This window comes from Lepisosteus oculatus, chromosome 14 (genome assembly GCF_040954835.1).
Source record: "Lepisosteus oculatus isolate fLepOcu1 chromosome 14, fLepOcu1.hap2, whole genome shotgun sequence".
In the NCBI taxonomy this organism is placed as follows: domain Eukaryota; kingdom Metazoa; phylum Chordata; class Actinopteri; order Semionotiformes; family Lepisosteidae; genus Lepisosteus; species Lepisosteus oculatus.
This window is the reverse complement of record NC_090709.1, coordinates 49,137,309-49,155,776: the sequence shown is the minus strand read 5'-3', so window position 1 is coordinate 49,155,776 and position 18,468 is coordinate 49,137,309. Positions and strand designations below refer to the sequence as shown.

Sequence of the window (18,468 nt, the reverse complement as noted above, 5' to 3'; positions counted from 1 at the left end):
GGTACAGCTTTGGGAAAACAAGTAATATTTCAGACACAATGAGTTAAATATTTGTTAACAATGACAATACTCACACTAAACAACACACAGAATAAACATACAGCACACATGCATTGTACAAATTTACTAACAAGGTGTTTTAGGCAACTACTTCCTAACCACCCAGAGAAACCACAAAGTGTCACCAAGTATTTAACTTTTACAGAACACCTACACAGGCCAAAAGAAGAGATATACAGTAGCCGCTTTTTTAAAAATCAAATAGAATACGACCTACACTTAAATCTCTCTCTTTATGAACCTGGATGCTACAAAATCAATATACAGAACAGTTGTTACAATCATTTAGTCAAAAGCCTTGAATAGGACATTTTTTAAATCAAATTGTATTTTTTAGGAAGAGTTGATGGTTCAGTGCAGATTTCACTTATGCTTATGAAGCTCCAGTGCTCTAAAACCACAGTGAAGAAATACTTTGACAGTATTTTCTGGACTAATTCTCTCTGCAGTCAGTGAACAGAATTCCTAGTCTTGGGGAATCCAGAGCTTTGCTCTGCCCAGACCTCACTCTCTCATAATAGATCAGCAGCTGATCAACCTCAAACATCTGATTGGCTGGATATGTCAGTATTTGGGTTTCAATGAGACTTGTCACGCCCTCTGCAGCCAGAGGGCGCTCCTTCTCTGTCCTGACCCTGGTTTCCGGTCTGTTGTCCTTCCAGTTCCTCTCTTTCCCTTGGGCTATATATTTCAGGGTCTTGTACTCTGTCCTCGCTCAGCATTGACGTTCGGATGTCCTGAGACCCGCCTAGCACCAGGGCGCCCCACGTCCGCTCCCTGAGGGCATAGGTTTCTAAACAGCATTCCTGAACTCTTTGCACTAATGAGCCCGTCTCGCCGCTATGCATATGGGTCTTTTTCTGCTCTCCTGCTCCCCACGGTTAGTCCCTTTGGACATCCGTGACACTATCGTGTAAATTTCGCTTTGTTGCTGATAGGTTAAGCTTTCGAAACTCTGCCCCAAAGTCATGTGACTGATTTTTCGCCCTGTTTCGTTTGTTAAACGCAATGATCACAAGCACCACCATGGTAACTGGGATGTGTAGTTTTTAATTTGAATTTGTTTGAATTATAACTGTACGTACTGTCTTCATATTTGGCCAGAGCTTTAAAGAGAAGGCGCGCCAAAAAATTTCGGTGCCATCATATCCGCTTTAAAGGTACCCCCGTGCTGGAAGAATTTGACCTTGGAACGTTTGCCCAGCGTAGTTATAGTGGACATAAAAACAAGAGTTCGCTGGCATTATATCCTAGAAGACACAGACCGGCGCCAGACTGGTAAATGCTTGATGAACTAGGGATTGGATAGTTTCCAAGTGCTTGTACAATCGATGGAAATGTTCAAATAAATGTGCAAAAGAAATAAACAAAATAATCATTTTGTTTCTTTAAATTATTTCTTTATCATATTGGCTAGCTAATGTCCTCTCTTTGCTAGTTAGTGGCTGTGTTTCTGCGTTGGGTAGCAACGGGTGACTGTTCTCAGGCGGAAGATGTAAACAGCTTAATTTTCGTGTTAAATAATTTTTAAAAATTAAAATTCATTCTATACAGCAATCACATATTTGGGTACCGTTTCATAAAACTTTCATGCTTAAAATGTTTAGGGAGAAATGGAAAACTGGTGTGTATTTTTTCTTTAAACTATCAAGACCAGCCATACACAGTACAGTTTATGTACATACAGTAATGTTTATGTTCCTAAATTAATATCGTTTATGACCTTCAGATGCATTATGCTCCTCTTCTTTTTATGCTCAGCTACTAAAATTTCCCTTTAGTGGTAAAATTCCATATAAATATTCAAAACTAAGCGGATTGAAACGTGCACAGTAAAGACATAAAATGATTAAATCTTTTCACTACCAACCAATGCACCACGAGTGCCCCTGTCGGTCATTTTGGCTAGCCAATCACTTACCGCGGTGCCCTACGTTGCCCTGCGGGTTGGTTACTGAACCGCGGGTTTTTAACGCTCATTTTGAATGGCTGCATCTGTATTTCACTTCAGCCTTTCACTCTTGCTTCCATGAGGACGAAGCTGCGGGAGAAAGGGCGCTATAGACGATCGCTGTGGAGAGCTGCTGCTGTGCTTTGACATCTGAGCTCTGTGGAAAACGATCTCAATACAATTCTGAAAAACGCAACACCCAGAACGCCAGCCGAACAAGTCTTGAAGTGGAAATCTAATAAGTAAATTGATTCTTAAAATGTAGAAAGCTTTGCAAAAAATATATTGGTGCTTTAAGATAATATATTTCAAGGATGTAAATGCTGTGCTACAGTACGTACAGAATTTTAGAAAACAGTGCATCAACAAAGTACACTGTTTAGGTTACTTTAGAAGACAAGGTACCAAAACAATATATGCTGTCTGGGTCGTTAGAATTAGCTGAAAGTAACTGATTAGCTTTGAATAACAAAATATAGTGCTTCTTCTCTCGCTTTTTGATGTAATCTGTTTTCTCTTAGGGAAAGGGGAACTTTTAGAAGGGACAAAGCGCTGAGCTTTTTTACAGCGCAACATCTTTTAAAAACCCTGTACTGCTTGTAACAAATTGAGTCTCTGGTTGCACTTTGCGAAGTGGCAGAAGGGCTTGCAATATTGAAATAAAGACCTTACTCAGGTGAGAACTCTCTCTTGTGACTTCCTTGATAGTTCCATGACAATTTGAGGGCTCGTCCGGGATCAGAAACCTGAACGCGAACGGCTTCTAAAACTCCATCCGGACCCTGACAATTTTAGCAAAATTGGACGAACCTCGGAGGATAAATTGTTTATCCTTCCAGAGACGCGTCTGGAGAATTGGCAGCTGTCTGACGCCATTAAATGATCCTTAAAAATTAATAGTTTGAGAAGCGAGCCACAGGGGTGTTCTCACGCGGGTTTGATGAGTCTGGGACTCATATAAAGAACTTATCTTAACACAGACGTGTGGTTTTTGCTCTGCGGAGTAGTTGATGTGATAAGGTTCTAAGTAAGGCACCGATCAGTAAAAATGGGAAATTAAAATTCAAAGATGAAAATGGGACCGAGCAGTCCAGCAAAAGTACATGTACGACAAATTCAGAGAAACAATTATAGCCTGGGTTAGAGTAAAAAAAAAATGTTTTATGTTCATGAACTTTAAAGCTAGGGTAATAGGTGTAAGGGAACTTGCACATAATTTATATATGATAATTAGGGGCCCATAACTATGAAGGATCTTTGTAAGCGAATCAGAATGGACAGAGGAAAGTTGAATTAGGAAAAAGAAGTTTCCTGAAGAAGGGGAAACTTAGAAGAGAAGGAGAAGAAAGGAAAGAAAGTGAATTGGAAAACTTATGTAATGGAAAGAGGAATCACAGAAATAATGGGAAGCTTCAAAAAAGACTAGTCTTGAAACTAAAGAACAGCAAGCTGCAGCTAAAGTCATGGCCATGCCTTCTAAAAAGAAAAAGTCTCCACCGAAACTAGAAAGCGGTCCGGAGCCATAGCCTTTACACTTGTTCGTGAAATGCCAATGTGCACTTTAACAGGTCCTGAAGGAACTCCAGCATATGTACATTGACATTGGTCTCCTAGTGAATTATTTGCATTAGTTGAGTCTTTTCCTAAATTGCCTGATGACCGTAAAGAATTTAGAAGAAAGGCAAGCCTTGTTCTTGATTGTCTTAAGCCTAATTACAGTGACATAACCTTGTTGCTAGATTATATTGTTCCTAAAGGTTTACAACGTCCTCTAAAAAGGAGGAGGCAGATTGGCGGATACATGACCCAAATGATGAAGAAGTATCCATCTAAATTAAACCACACGGACATGGAGAGGAAAAGTTAGGCAGCCGCTTCTATAAAGAGGTAAGGACTCCTCTTTTCTAAAAAGTCCCTTGTCCTCTCCATGTTGCTGTGGTGCTGAAGCAAGTACAACAGAAAAATGAGTTAATGGTGTAAGTGTTTTTAGATGCCTGTTTTGTGAAGGTGGTGTAGAAAAAAAGGGATTGCTGAAGGAATAGCGTTTCGCCCTGCCCGTGCGAAACAATCCAGGTGTTGCATCCTGGTACACAACTGCAGTACGGCTGAAGGTAGTAACTAGAACTGTACTCGCAGAAGAGCCGAAAATGGTAACTCGATTCAACTGTGTGTTTAAAGCCAGGATTTGGAACCTGGTCCGTGTTCCCGAATTGTGATAGTTCGTCAGTTTGTCTCGACTGGGGGGTTCCGCGGGGCGCGTGGGAGACGTGAAAATGGTTTGGTGTGAAGAAAAAAAAAAGTTTGATTAATCCAAAGTGAAACTTAAAAGAAATATGTCAGACGGAATTTAGGCTGAACAGGAATGTAGAAAAGTGTATGAACATTTGGATAAAAATAAACAATATTTAGAGGAATATTTGAGAATTCAACAGAATATCATAGATGAGACGCAAAAATCTCTGATGGAAAAGCTAAAAGCAATGGCTGAACGAAACGAATTTATATATGCAGAAAAAGAAACAGCAAAAGAAGAAATAGAACACCTTAAGAGAGAATCTAGGAGAAGGGTGGGAATTAGTGTGGAGATTTTTGAAAGAGCATTACCCACCAAAAACTGATTAGAGAAAAGTAAGAGCATGTCAGCAAAAGGAAGTGAGGATGTTTCAGATTTTACAGAAAGGTTTATAGCTTTATGGATAGTATACTCCGGGTTAGCCGATGAGAAGGAAGTGAATGAAGATACTTCCACAGTAATAAAACAAATTTACTTGAGTGGGTTAAAACCTGATGTTGCCAAGAATGTACAACTATGCTTTCCTGATATTACAGACAGCGGAGACAGATTTGATTTAATAACTCGCGAAGCATGCATGCAGAAGTGCAAGCGCTGCAAATGGGAGGTAAAAAGACTCCCAAGGAGGAGAAAAGGGAGCCGCCAGTTTGTCGAAATTATTGTGCGACTTTAATGTTATACCGAGATATAAAACCCCAAAGACAAAACTACTAATAAGCTGGTGTGCAGTTACTAAAAAAAAGGTGTTTTTTGGAGAAATTGTAAGAAAGAGGCTTGATTTCACAATTAAAGAAAATGTCAGAAGCTGAAACGAGAGCCGTGCGTGAACTAACAGCTTTAATCTAGTAAACCCCTCTTTAGCCTTCCTAAATTTATCTCAGGATTGAAATAAAAGTGAAATAATCTTACAGTGTGCAGTAACTGGGGGACGCACAGCTGTTCTGTTTTTAGACTAAAACAGCATAAAGATGTGATATAAAGTTTTCTAACGGGTAACAGGAGGCTACAGGAGAAGGGGTGCAAGGGTTGTGTTTAAAGCAAATATAAGCTGTCACAGTCTGCTTGGAAAAAGATGTACAGTTTCAACTACTGATGTGGGTGGGGGACACCCCAGACCTATTTTAGGCCCAGACTGCAGCATTTTATAAGGAATTACTGCATGAAATAGCATTTATGTAAACTAACTCAATAGAGTTATGTGATATTGTGATTGTTTTACCTAATTAGGGAATCCATAAGGCCGGGCTACTCCAAGTATTGGATCTAAAGAGGAAAAAAAGGAGTATAAAACCAACTACATGATAAAGCCAGGGTGAATGCCTTCTCAGAACGAGCTTGTCCAGTGACGTATTGGTTTAAGGGGGGTAGTGCAGTCTAAAGACAAAATTGCCTTGACCCCTGCAGCAGAAACCGTTTTTGATGTTTTGAAACAAGCTTTCTTGCAGACACTGGCCCTGGACTGTATTCCCTCAGACAGATCATCTGTATGTAATCTGTCTGTAAGTGAAAGAAATGGGTTGTGAGCCATTGTGCTGGTGCAGGAGCATGGAGATAGGCATCGTCTGGTGGGTTATTATTATTCAGGACCCCTTGATGCGGTGGCCAAGGGGCCGTGTTTATGTGTTGTGCAGGCTACCTGCCTGGCTGTATAAACTGTGAATAATCTGGTGTAGAACTAGCAGACCGAATGAAAATATTTAATTGAAACTTGTAAATATGCTAAATGGAAAATTGTAGCAATTTATATAGACTGTATATATACATTTGGTGTATGCTACAATTTTGGATGGCAGTGAAGGAATAGGGATTTCCCCAACATGGAAGTCAAGAATGCTGGGTTTGTCTCTGAACTGTTAGAAGCTTTGCAGCTACTGGCTGAAGTAGCTGTGGTAAAGTATAGATCACATAATAAAGAAATGTTTCCAGTAACTCGAGGGAACAACTTTGCAGATGTAGCTGTCAGGTGCACAGTCCTGGTAGAACAGGAGTCTGAGACCCCTGTGAGACCTCTGTTGGTGAAAAGGGGACAGCTACAGGATATTCAGGCTGAGGCCTCTAAAGCAGAGAAAAGGACATGGTTAGAAAAGAGTGTGGTGCTGCCAGCACACTGGATGCTCTGCATGCCCTCACAGCCTAATGCCCTTTGTAGCTCGACAAATGCACTCTGTCGGACACCTGGGTGGGGACCGTGTTTGAAGCAGTAGCCACTTATGTGGTAACTCAATGTGATGCTTATCAAAGGAACTCAACTACAGTTCAGGTGCAGGTGTTACAGCTCAAAAGGCCTGCTCCTGAGAAACCTTTCACGCAGTAGCAAATGTTTACAATTTACAATTGTAAAGGGAAACCTTGGCTCTTATCATCTGTTTTCCCAGTGGGTTGCTGTCACTGCCTCTGTGTCTACCAAACACTTGATGATGGAGATAAGCCCTCGGTGGGCACTGACCTACCGCTTGTATTATGATCAAGGGACAGGCTGTGGCTGGATTATTCGGGGTGAGATGGACTGAGATCACCCTCAGTCTGCTGGAACAGTGGAATGAAGGAACAGAACTCTAAAAGATCGACTAGACATCAGACTGAAGGAACGCCATGGGATGCGGGCTGGATCAAACAGAACTGTGTAATAGAGCCTGTTTGATATCATCACAGGCCAATCAACGAAACTTCCTGGAGGGATGAATTTGGCTAATGGATTGTTGAATTTGCTAATTCTCTATTGTAGTATTGTAGGTTGTTAATTGAAGTGGTGCACGGGGCTGGTGAACAGGTGCTGGACACTTGGAGACCTCCAGTAGAGGGAAGACACGACCTGATACCTGGCGAGTGGGTGTGGTGAGGAAGATATACCCTGCCAGATGTTGCAACCCTGCTGGGAAGGACCATATCAAGTGCAACTGACTACCGACTCTGCCATCTGAGTGACAGAATGAGATCGCTGGATCTACGCATTGCGCCGACACCGAACCACTGCACCAGAGACTGAGTGAACATTAATTATTATATTGTCACTGTTTCTGTGTTTGTTGAGCTTCCTGAGGGGGGGCGACAGTGTACCTGTTAAGTGTAAGGAGCTTTACTTTGATAAAATGGGGATATGGAATCAATACTTTATCAGTCAGCCACAAATAATAACCAGAGCTCATGTTGGGATTGTATTGCTATAAAAGATGCTCATGGGAGTAATCCCCTTTGATAGAGGTGATTATTTAGGTTTACTGGCATGGGTAAATAGCCCTGCTTTTAGTCTGAGTGTAACTCAGATGTATTAGAATGGAAATAACTGTATGCTCCTTGCTATAATCACAGTTTTAGGCCATTCTCTATTAGTGTGATAGACAGCTGTTTAGGTGAGCAAAGACTAAACAGTACTTGTATTCTAGACAATTATTAGCAAATTAATGACTTAGCAAAGCACATCTATGATGAAGAAAAATATATATCATAATTATAATCCAGATGATTGGGGCCTTGGTGCATGGCTACAGTCTGTGCTAGGAACCTGGAGAGGGTCTCTGGTTTAATACATATTTGTGTGTCTGGTATTATTCATTATGATCATACTGTTAATATCCTGCTTGAAAAACATGTGGACTAAAGCTGCTGCTTCTGTGCTAATTGTACGCCCTGAAGGGATCATGAAGGTCAAAAAATGATTTCATGGGAAAGGTTCTCCTATCTAGTGGCAGAACCTGATGGGTAGAACAATATAGTTTTAAGGGGGGGTTACCCTTGGGACTGATTCCCCTAGATGCACATTATTATGATTTGTTTGTTCATAATAAGATGTTTTGCAGGAACGGGACAATGAGAAATTTTACAATTTCAGCTAGAATTGTTCTGCAAAATGGCACAGCTGAGGCAGTGGAACAATGTGTAGATTTTTCTAAGAGTTATTACTCTTCTGGTGAAATACTTCAGGAAAAAGTATGTCTTCACTCAGGTGGAGGGTGCCGTACCAAGGCTGCTGACCACTGCGACTGCTGTGAAAGTCACGGAAAGGGTGTCCTGAATTCATGCTTCCCACTGTAAAAAGGTCACAAACGAACTGAGCAAAGCGCAGGAGTGATGTCTCCACAGGGATAGATGGGGATCACATGCTTGGGACTGATCTGCACAGCCTTTTTCCTTTTTATGTCGAAGCCTGTCACCACCCAGAAAGAGGAAGAATCTAAATGTGAAGCCTCTTTGTATACAAACTGGCTGAATGCAACTGATAATGAGGGGGATATGAGTAATTTGTGGTATAAACTTATAAATCATACTGTAAAGTTAAAGAAATTTAATGCATCTTGTTATGTATGTGCTTTAATGCCTCATTCTACAGCCTCACCCACTTCTCTCCTGGTTAGAATCACTGTTTGGGCCAGGGGGAATGTTTTTCTTTAAGTTACTAACACCGATTATAGTAGCTGTGATACTTGTCTTCCTGTTTTTGTGTTGCTGTAAGACATATATTATTCCAATGCTTTGAAATATGGTAATGAATATGTTTGCGCATCAGTATGTTCTGATAAGAACGCAAGAATCCGAAGTATGGGAGCCTCCTGGGAGTCCATATTGTAACGCCCTAACCTGGTGGTGAGGAGGAAGCGCCCCTAGGCGCTCGTAGTACCGCTGGGTATGCTGGGAGTGGTAGCCGGGGAGAGTCTGAGGGTCAGCACGATGACCAGCGGCTGACCCTACCTGTGTAAATAATGTCCTAGTAATTCTAGTGCCCTGTGTTGTCCTGTAAAAGTATAGTGTGTTGTTAGGTAATTACCACCCTAAACATGTGTACGTGTTCCGTCAGTCTCCTCATGTGTGTGTACTCCTGTGTTTGGTTTTGTGTGGTTGTAAACGATTAAAGCTAATGCTTGTTTGTTAATCGCGTCTCCACTCGTCCTTGTTCTGAAAAGAACCTGCAAACACTAAATTGGGCAGAATGGACAACTCGTGGTAGACACTACCCGATTCTGTTAAGCGCCGGCTGACGCTGGAAGAAACAGAACCCATCGGCAGCGCACATAGGGAGCCTGAGCAACTCCTGGGTGCTTACCAGGGCTATTCAATAGTGGTTCTGCCGGTAGAATTGGGGCGACTGGCCGCTACTCCTGGTCAGCGGGCACCCCAGATAGAGGATACTTTCCCTGCCGGAGCCGATCAGCGATTCCCATACCCATCAGCGCGGGTGCGACCAGATCGCTACAATGGGGAAGCGCCGTGGGAAATCTACGAGGCGCAGTTCCAGCTCGCGGCCCGGACGAATGGCTGGAGCCGGGCGGAGATGGAAGGAGTGGCCTGCCAGGTGCTCCTGGACATCCCGGAGGAGGACAGAGGCGAATACACGGCGCTGGCGGCGGCTCTCCAGCTGCGTTTCGGTGTAGAGGAGGCGCCGGACTTGATGCGGGAAAGGCTGGCCCTGCGGCGGCGCCGACCAGGAGAGCGACTGGGCCCGGTTGCCGCTGATGTTGCGTTCCTCGCCCGCCGAGGATACCCAACTTTCCCCCGGGAGGCGCAGCGGGAGATGGCTCTCCAGGCCTTTCTCAAGGCCCTCTCACCCGAGGAGCTGCAGTTCCACGTGCAGCTGGCCGCGCCAACATCGCTGGAGCAGGCCTTGGCCCTTGCTACACGGGCTGAGGCCGTGTTTGGGGTGACTGGAAGTGCCAGCAGACGCAGTGCGCCCTGCCGGCTGACCGAGACGGCGACGGAGGAATCCAGCGAAGGGGAAGAGGAGCCAGCCCGGGCAGCGACCCCTGCGGATCAGCCCCGCACGCTGATTTGCAACCGCTGCGGGAAGAGGGGACACCGAGCCCGGTTCTGCCGGGCACCCGAACCTCGCACTCCCCGATCGGCGTCGGGAAACGGGAATGGGGCGGCTCAGCGTGGGGAAGGCCGCCCCTCGAACACCTCAACCCCCGCTCCGGAGAGCGCTGTTAAGACAGGCGCCCCTCACGCCACCGTGGGGCGAGTCGGCTGTAGCCGGGGCCTGTACCTCCACTGCAAAATCGAGGACCAACCCTGCCTGGCCCTACTCGACACCGGTTCATCGGTAACCCTACTCCGGCCGGGCGTCCTCCCCGACACTGAGGGCACCAACCCCTCAGGATGGGAGGCCTCCAGCCTGCGGCTAAGGACCGTAACGGGACAGCTCGCTGCAGTCAGGGGGAAACAGGTGCTTGCCTTCCGTCTAGGTGCAGCAATGGTGCGCCACCCCTGCTACCTCGCACCCATCCAGGAGGACTGCATTCTGGGGCTGGACCTGGAGTGGGGGCCAGTTTGGACTTGGGCCGGCAGGAGTTGGTGTGGCAGGGAGAGTGACTTCACCTGGTGGAGGGCAGGCCCGTCGAAGGCCGAGGGACGCAGGCTTGCCAGAGTCGGGGGAAAAAGAGGCAGTGGCAGCGGCGGAGGCAGTGTCCCGACCCAGCGTGCTGGAAGCCGACGCGTGCTGTGATTCCTTTACGGAGCAGAAATGACAACCGAGGAGCCGAGAGATCATTTCAGCATTTTGCGTCTGAATGGAAAACACAAACGACCATGACTTGGTCGGAATGACTTGCCTTTGACGCTTTTCAAATCGTTCTTTGTGCATGACGGCTGTGCCGCCTAGCAGATACAAATGGGTTGTACAACTTTGAACTAGCAAATGGAAGAGGGCTAAGCCCCCTCTCTTTTAGCCCAGGTTCGATCTGTCTCCCAGAATCACCAGGGCGCACACACACACACACACACACACACACCCACCCACCCACCAGTACCGTTGAAGTGCTCTGCTTCATTTCTAAGGGCAACTCAACATTCACTCCTACCCCGAGAAAAGAATAGACCCTGTCCGCACAGCTGAAATAGCTCAGTTGGGAGAATGTTAGACTGAAGATCTAAAGGTCCCTGGTTTAATCCTGGGTTTTAGCATTTTGTTTCATTGCACCCTTTGCTCCTCTCTCCAGCGCCCCCTGCCTAAAGTGACGCTTCCCTTTCTCAGCCCAAAACGCAAGCGAGACACCAGCAGCAGACCCTGCAGGTTTCCATAGTGTAGCAGTTCCGTTACACCCTGCTACACTACGATGCCTGGATGTTTGCGAATTTGCTCCCTTGTGTTGGCTTGTCCCGCACTGGACAAACATGTATCAGCTTGTTCCCTTCTCCCACCCCTCTCTGTGTACAGTACAGCCTCCTGTCCTAACTGGAGAACCTCATCCAGCAGTGTTTGTAGACTCCTGTCCTGAGTGGAGGAGCTCACCCAGCTGTGTCTGGAGAGACGCCAGGGTATCAACTTGTTCCCCTCCCCCACCCCCTTCTGTGTAAAGTAGCGCCTCCTGTCCTGACTGGAGGAGCTCACCCAGCTGTGTTTGGAGAGACGCCAGGGTATCAACTTGTTCCCCTCCCCCACCACCCTCTGTGTACAGTAGAGCCTCCTGTCCTGACTGGAGGAGCTCATCCAGCTGTGTCTGGAGAGGAGCCAGAGTATCAGCTTGTTCCACACCCCCACCGCTCTCTGTGTATAATAGTGCCTCCTGCCCTGACTGGAGGAGCTCACCCAGCTGTGTCTGGAGAGAAGCCAGGGTATTGGCTTAATCCACACCCCCACCTCCACCCTTCTCGGTGTACACAGAAGCAGGGTATCAGCTTGCTCCCCCCTCTGTGTACAGTAGAGCCACCTGTCCTAATTGGAGGAGATTGTAGGCAGGGTATCGACAGGGTAACAACAAGGCTGGGCAGTTTGTTCCCTTGTCCCAACCCTCTCTGTATACAGTAGAGCCACCTGTGTTAACTGGAGCTGCTCATCCAGCTGTGTCGGGAGAGATGCCAGGGTATCGGCTTGTTCCACACCTCCACCCCTCTCTGTGTACAATAGAGCCTACTGTCCTCACTGGAGGAGCTCATCCAGCTGTGTCTGGAGAGAAGCCAGGGTATCAGCTTGTTCCGCACCCCACCTCTCTCTGTGTACAGTAGTGCCTTCTGTCCTGACTGGAGGAGCTCATCCAACTGTGTCTGGAGAGAAGCCAGGGTATCGGCTTAATCCACGCCCCCACCCCTCTCTGTGTACAGTAGAGCCTACTGTCCTTACTGGAGGAGCTTGTAGGCATCCTCTCACGAGGCACCAATACATGTAGGTGTCTTGTGCATTTACCGGGACAACTATTAATTGTAGCAGTATGTCACAAAATGATTCTTTGATGGTTATTAGAAGACCGACCCAGCGGGATAACTCAGCAAGGCACACACACATGGATACTAATACACGGAAATACATTTATTATTACATAAAATGTGCATATCAACATAACAGATCTTATAGTGAGGGTTAGCAGAATACAAAAGGTATATATTCAATCACGAAGACTTACAAACCAAGAGGGACATACTTTCCGTATATCATTCATTTAGATCATTTTGTAAATGAACTTTGTTACAACTTGTACAATAGATACTCAAAAGCAAGTACATGATTCATAGGAATTCAATTGATATCAACTCAGAGTGAGGTAACAATTGAATTCTTGAGCTGTAATGCAGAATGTTGAATACTAGTCCGCTCTGTGGGGATTCAGATGTCCTGCGGAGGCAAAGAAGCAGAGGCAGGCTGTTGCTGCGTCCAATCGGCGCTCTTTGGCCCAGTGCCAGGCAGTGCTGTTTCGACGTGAGAGAAGGAGAAGGAGGAGAGAGATTTCTGCTGCGGTGCGCTGCTGATGCTCTCTGAAGACTGGTTAGTTAGTGTTGGCTTAAACTAACGAGAGTTTGCACACAGAAAAGTGACTGCAGATCCGAGAAAGTCACAATCTTTAGACAGGAAGAAGACTGGTTCGTTCCCGATGTAGCGCGAGTCCTGAATATATTCAGCTGTCCACAGCTCTGACTGTAGTTCACTCGTTGATCAGGTGAGCGTTCGCGGTGGGTTCACGAGGCTTGCTGCTGGGCTAACCTCGGGTGGATCCTTTGGTTACGCGCGGGCAACATCCGTTCTCGACTCTTAGAACAAGGAAAAGTCCTGGCACTCAGACACATTGGCCGTTATGTGACTGTCTGAGCTGAGTCTGAGGATGTCCAGGAGGAGCTGGAGTTTTACCTGGAGGAACTACGGTTGCTCATTGGTTGAAAGTTCCATGGGCATTCGAGAATCATTTTGTGACTTACTGCTACAATTAACAATTGGCCCAGTAAATGCACAAACCCCTACATTTATTGGTGCCTCGTGAGAGGATGCCTACATTTATTGGTGCCCAGTGTGAGTAACCATGCACTCTGACCTTGGGGTTGTAAACCACTTGGGATGAGACTCTCCCTTGGAATCTCCCAGACAGTGAGATTACCGTGGTTCAACAACGACATTCGCAATAAAATAAAAGATAGATCCATCGCATTCAAATCGGGGGACAAAGAGCTGTACAAGAAATCACGGTATGCATTACAGGAAGCCATAAAACGCGCCAAACGGAGCTACAGAGTGCGGCTTGAAACGCAGTGCGCTGACACCCGGAGGCTGTGGCAGGGATTACAGTCAATCACAGGCTACAAGGGCTGCAGCCAGGAGATTGACACGAACAACGCATCCCTGCCTGACGAGCTGAACCACTTCTATGCCCGCTTTGACGCTCTGAACACGGGCAATGCTGAGAAGACCCCAAGTGTGCAGGGCGAGTTTGTTCTGAAACTCTCAGAGCAGGACATGCAGAAGACTCTGAGCAGGGTGAAAATCCATAAGGCTGCAGGGCCTGATGGGATACCACCTCGAGTCCTAAGGACATGTGCAGCCCAGCTGACCACAGTGTTTACGGACATCTTTAACTCCTCCCTGTCACAGTCCATGGTCCCCACCTGCTTTAAAAAAACCACTATTGTTCCAACCCCCAAAAAGACAAAAGTGACATGCCTGAATGATTACCGCCCAGTAGCATTAACATCTGTGGTGATGAAATGCCTGGAGCAGCTGGTGTTGTCACACATCAACTCATCCATCACAGAGTCCCTGGACCCCTTGCAGTTCGCCTACCAGAACAACAGATCAGTGGATGATGCTGTTTTCCTGGCTCTGCATACAGCCTTGGAACACCTGGCTGTATGCAGCATTCTCACATAAGAACTCGTATGTGAGAATGCTGTTTGTGGACTACAGTTCAGCATTCAAATTCCATCATACCCAGTCAACTGGTGACAAAGCTCAGGGGATTAGGTCTGTGCAACTCTGTCTGCAACTGGCTGCTGGACTTTCTTATCGAGAAACCACAGGTGGTGCGGATAGGCAATAAAACATCAACACCACTCACCCTGAGCACTGGAACCCCACAAGGCTGCTGTCTGAGTCCAAGGTTGTACTCCCTATTTACTCACGACTGCACAGCAAGACACAGCAACAACCGCATCATTAAGTTTGCCGATGACACCACTATAATAGGACTGATTAGTGATGATGATGAGTCCACTTACAGGGATGAAGATGTACAGCTGCTTAGGTGGTGTCATAGCAATAACCTGGACTTGAACATAAAGAAAACGAAAGAGCTAATAGTGGACTTTCGGAGACACAGGCCATACACTCACAGCCCACTCAGTATTGATGGAACGGAAGTGGAAACAGTCACCAGCTTTAGGTTTTTGGGAATTCACATCTCTAAAGATCTAACCTGGACTGTGAACACTGACTCTATCATGAAAAAGGCTCAGCAGCGCCTTTATTTCTTGAGGTGCCTCAAGTGATGGGGGATGCCAATACATGTGTTTGTGAACTTCTACTGCTGCACCATCGAGAGCATCCTCACCAACGGGATCACTGTGTGGTATGGCAACACCTCTTCGCGAGAAAAAAAGGCACTGCAGAGAATGGTCAAGATGGCCCAGAAGATCATCGGCTGCAGTCTCACCGAGATTAAACACCTCTATGAGGACCGCTGCCGTGGTAGAATTCTGGCCATCACAGAGGACAGTCACCACCCCGGGCATGAGCTCTTCACCCCACTGCCCTCAGGCAAGAGATATAAGAGCATACGGACACTTACCACTAGATTCTTCAATAGCTTCTATCCACAAGCAGTGAGACTGGCGAACACATTTAGCCATCCCCCTCGGACCACACCTACACCATCACCATCTACCTCATTGTAATTTATTTATTGTACGTCTCCAGTCATTGTTTACACGTCTGTATTGTTTACATTCAAACTGTCTGCATGTTTACTTGCACATTGTCTATTGTTTGTTTGTACATTGTCTTGATGCACTGTTTGCACTTTGTTTTGTTTTTTACACTTGTTTTACAAACGAGAGACTTTCTGTAAGTAAGAATTCCATTGTACCATTACCGGTTACATATGGCAATAAAGTTCAAGTTCAAGTTCCAGTCCATCACGGAGGATCTGCAGCAGCTGGTGGGTGAGGGGGAAGAGGAGACTGGTGCATCGGCTGCACCCCTTTCCCCTCAGTGCTCCCAGGAGCTGGACTTGAGGAAAAGGAAAAATGACTCTGTTTTCTCCCTGAGCGAGGAGGAAGGAGAGCATGGTGATGGGGACAGCTGGAACCCCTCCAACCCTCCCTCTACCCCCTTCCTTGAAATGGACTCTGTGAACGCTTTTACTGCTGCCACCCTGATGAAGGCTCATTCAGAGGATGGCTGGCAGGAAATTGGTAAGAAGAAAAAGAAGAAGGTAACAGGTGAGACAGAAGAGAAATGTGTTTTGTAAAGACTGGTTCCACTTTCTTATGTAATATGGCTCTAAACATAATTTCTCTTAACACCAGAGGTATCAATGACAGAGTTAAATGCCAGTCTGTCTTTGATCACCTCCAGCAGAGAGAGGGAGATGTGTTGATGTTGCAGGAGTGTGCTTTAGCCTATCAAGAGAGGTATAAAAGCTTTGAAGATAGGTGGGATAAAGGGCCTTCTGATTGGTCAGGGGACAATAACAACAGAACCTCTGGCGTGGCCATTCTTTTCAAAGGATGGGCATTCAAATTGAAAAGTATTCAGAGGGTCATAGATGGCAGGTTGCTGTGTGTGGATGTCGAATGGGGGACCGTTAACCTGCGTCTAATCAATGTGTATTGTCCTACTGACGTGGGAGGAAGGGTGGAGCTACTCAAAGCACTCTCTTCCCTATTGTTATGTAGCACTGACGTGATAGTGGGAGGGGATTTTAATTGTATCTTAGAGCACACAGACAGGCAGTCTAGCTCTCCGATAAAATTGGATTCCAGCTCACTGGCCCTGCAAAACTTAGTTCAAGACTTTAAACTCTCAGACACATATAGATGTATATATCCCACAACAGCAGGATATACACGGTCAGGGAGGAATAGCAGCTCCAGAATTGACTATTGCTTTGTCTCAGAGAGAGTGAAAGTTGTTGGGGTCACTCTTCAGCCTGTCTTCTTCTCAGATCATCAGGCTTTAGGGTGTAGAGTGGAACTCCAGGGCGGGACTGTCTTTGGCCCAGGCCTCTGGAAACTCAACACAAAGCTGCTAGAGAACGAGGGGGTACTATCCTGCTACAAGGAGAAACTATCACAGTGGCTGTCCTTGCAGTGTCTGTACGGGTCAGTAGGAGAGTGGTGGGAGGAGGTGAAGGTGAGGACAAAGGTCTTTTTCATGGCTGAGGGAAGGAAGGCTGCTGCCAGACGGAGAGCAGTGCTAGCCAGGAAACAGAGGCAGCTGCAGCGTCTCTACACGATGCTGCACAGTGGCTTCGATGTGCTCGAGGATATCACCCTTTTAAAAAAGGACATCCGGAGCATAGCCGAAGAAAGCAGTCGAGGAGTGCTGTTAAGAAGCTGAGTGCAGTTCTTGGAAGAAAATGAGAAGTGTACTCGCTTCTTTTTCAGGAAAGTGGTAGGCTCCGAGTCTGTCATGGAAAGTGTAGTTGATGAGGAGGGAAGAGAGAGTACAGAGCTGAGTGCTATCCTCTCCTGCATCGAGGCCTTCTTGTCACGGACGTCCAAGGGGACTAACCGTGGGGAGCAGGAGGGCGGAAAAAGACCCATATGCGTAGCGGCGAGACGGGAAAAAGGCCCGGGCTCATTAGTGCAAAGAGTTCAGGAATGCCGTATAGAAACCTGTGCCCTCAGGGAGCGGACGTGGGGCACCCTGGTGCTAGGCGGGTCTCAGGACATCCGAACGTCAGTGCTGAGCGAGGACAGAGCGCAAGACCCCGAAATATATAGCCTAAGGGAAAGAGAGGGACAGGAAGGACAGCAGACCAGAAACTAGGGACAGGACAGAGAATACCGCCCACTGGCTGCAGAGGGCGTGACACTTCTACTCAAGACTGTACAGCTCTACAGAGGTAAAGGATGAAGAAATTCATTTTTTTACCTCAAAGCTAGAAAACCTTTTGAGTGAAGAAGATAGGGAAGTACTTGAGGGGGATTTGACAGTAGAAGAGCTGAGAGGCTATGGAGAGCTTACAGAAGGGGAAAACTCCGGGTGCTGACGGGCTCCCTAAAGGGGCGTCTGCTTTTACTACTTGCACGAATGAAGGCAAAAAAAAGCCAATCGATGTGAACGAACGGCACTTTACACAGGAGTACTGCCTGACTGGATCATTGATGAACAACAGAGGCCACTCCGACCTCTTCTCGGTTTTCTTCAATGACTTACTAAGGATCTTCTTCACAATCGCCCATGCAGGGGAAGCCAGTTACACCAAAGCAAACGCAGGAAAGTGCAATTCAAGCAGAGACCAGGAGGGACTTGTTTACACCGAGAGTGGTTGGAAAATGGAACAATGCGCCCAGCCCTGTTGCTTTAGCCGATTTTTGATGAGATCTTGGGCTCACTAAGAAGCCCCCGCTGGATGCTAATCTTTCTGTTGTTCTTGCAGGTCCTGCGCTGCTTTTGAGCCGACAGAGCTCGTCCTGGTCTGTCTGCACAGCTCAATTGCAAATGATCGGCTCCGCGTACAGAAGGAACGTGCGTTTGGTACAAGAGTGCACGAAGGCACCGGAAATACATTGGGAACAAATGACCGGTCGCTCAATACCTCTGTGATGTACGGGAGCGTGCAAAACGAGGCGGTTTCCGCCCGGTCTCGAACCGGGGACCTTTCGCGTGTTAGGTGAACGTGATAGCCTCTACACTACGGAAACCTGCAGGGACCGCTGCTGGTGTCTCGCTTGCGTTTCGGGCTGAGAAAGGGACGCGTCACTGTAGGCAGGGGGCGCTGGAGAGAGGAACAAAGGGCGCGATGAAACAAAA

The 18,468-nt window shown here is 46.6% G+C and overlaps 1 non-coding gene across 1 annotated transcript; it reads left to right on the top strand.

The window, feature by feature from the left end:
* The first annotated feature begins 11,122 nt into the window (after positions 1-11,122).
* trnaf-gaa (transfer RNA phenylalanine (anticodon GAA)) lies at positions 11,123-11,195 on the top strand. The gene has a single exon. It is a non-coding gene; the product is annotated as a tRNA-Phe (tRNA).
* Positions 11,196-18,468: the final 7,273 nt, after the last annotated feature.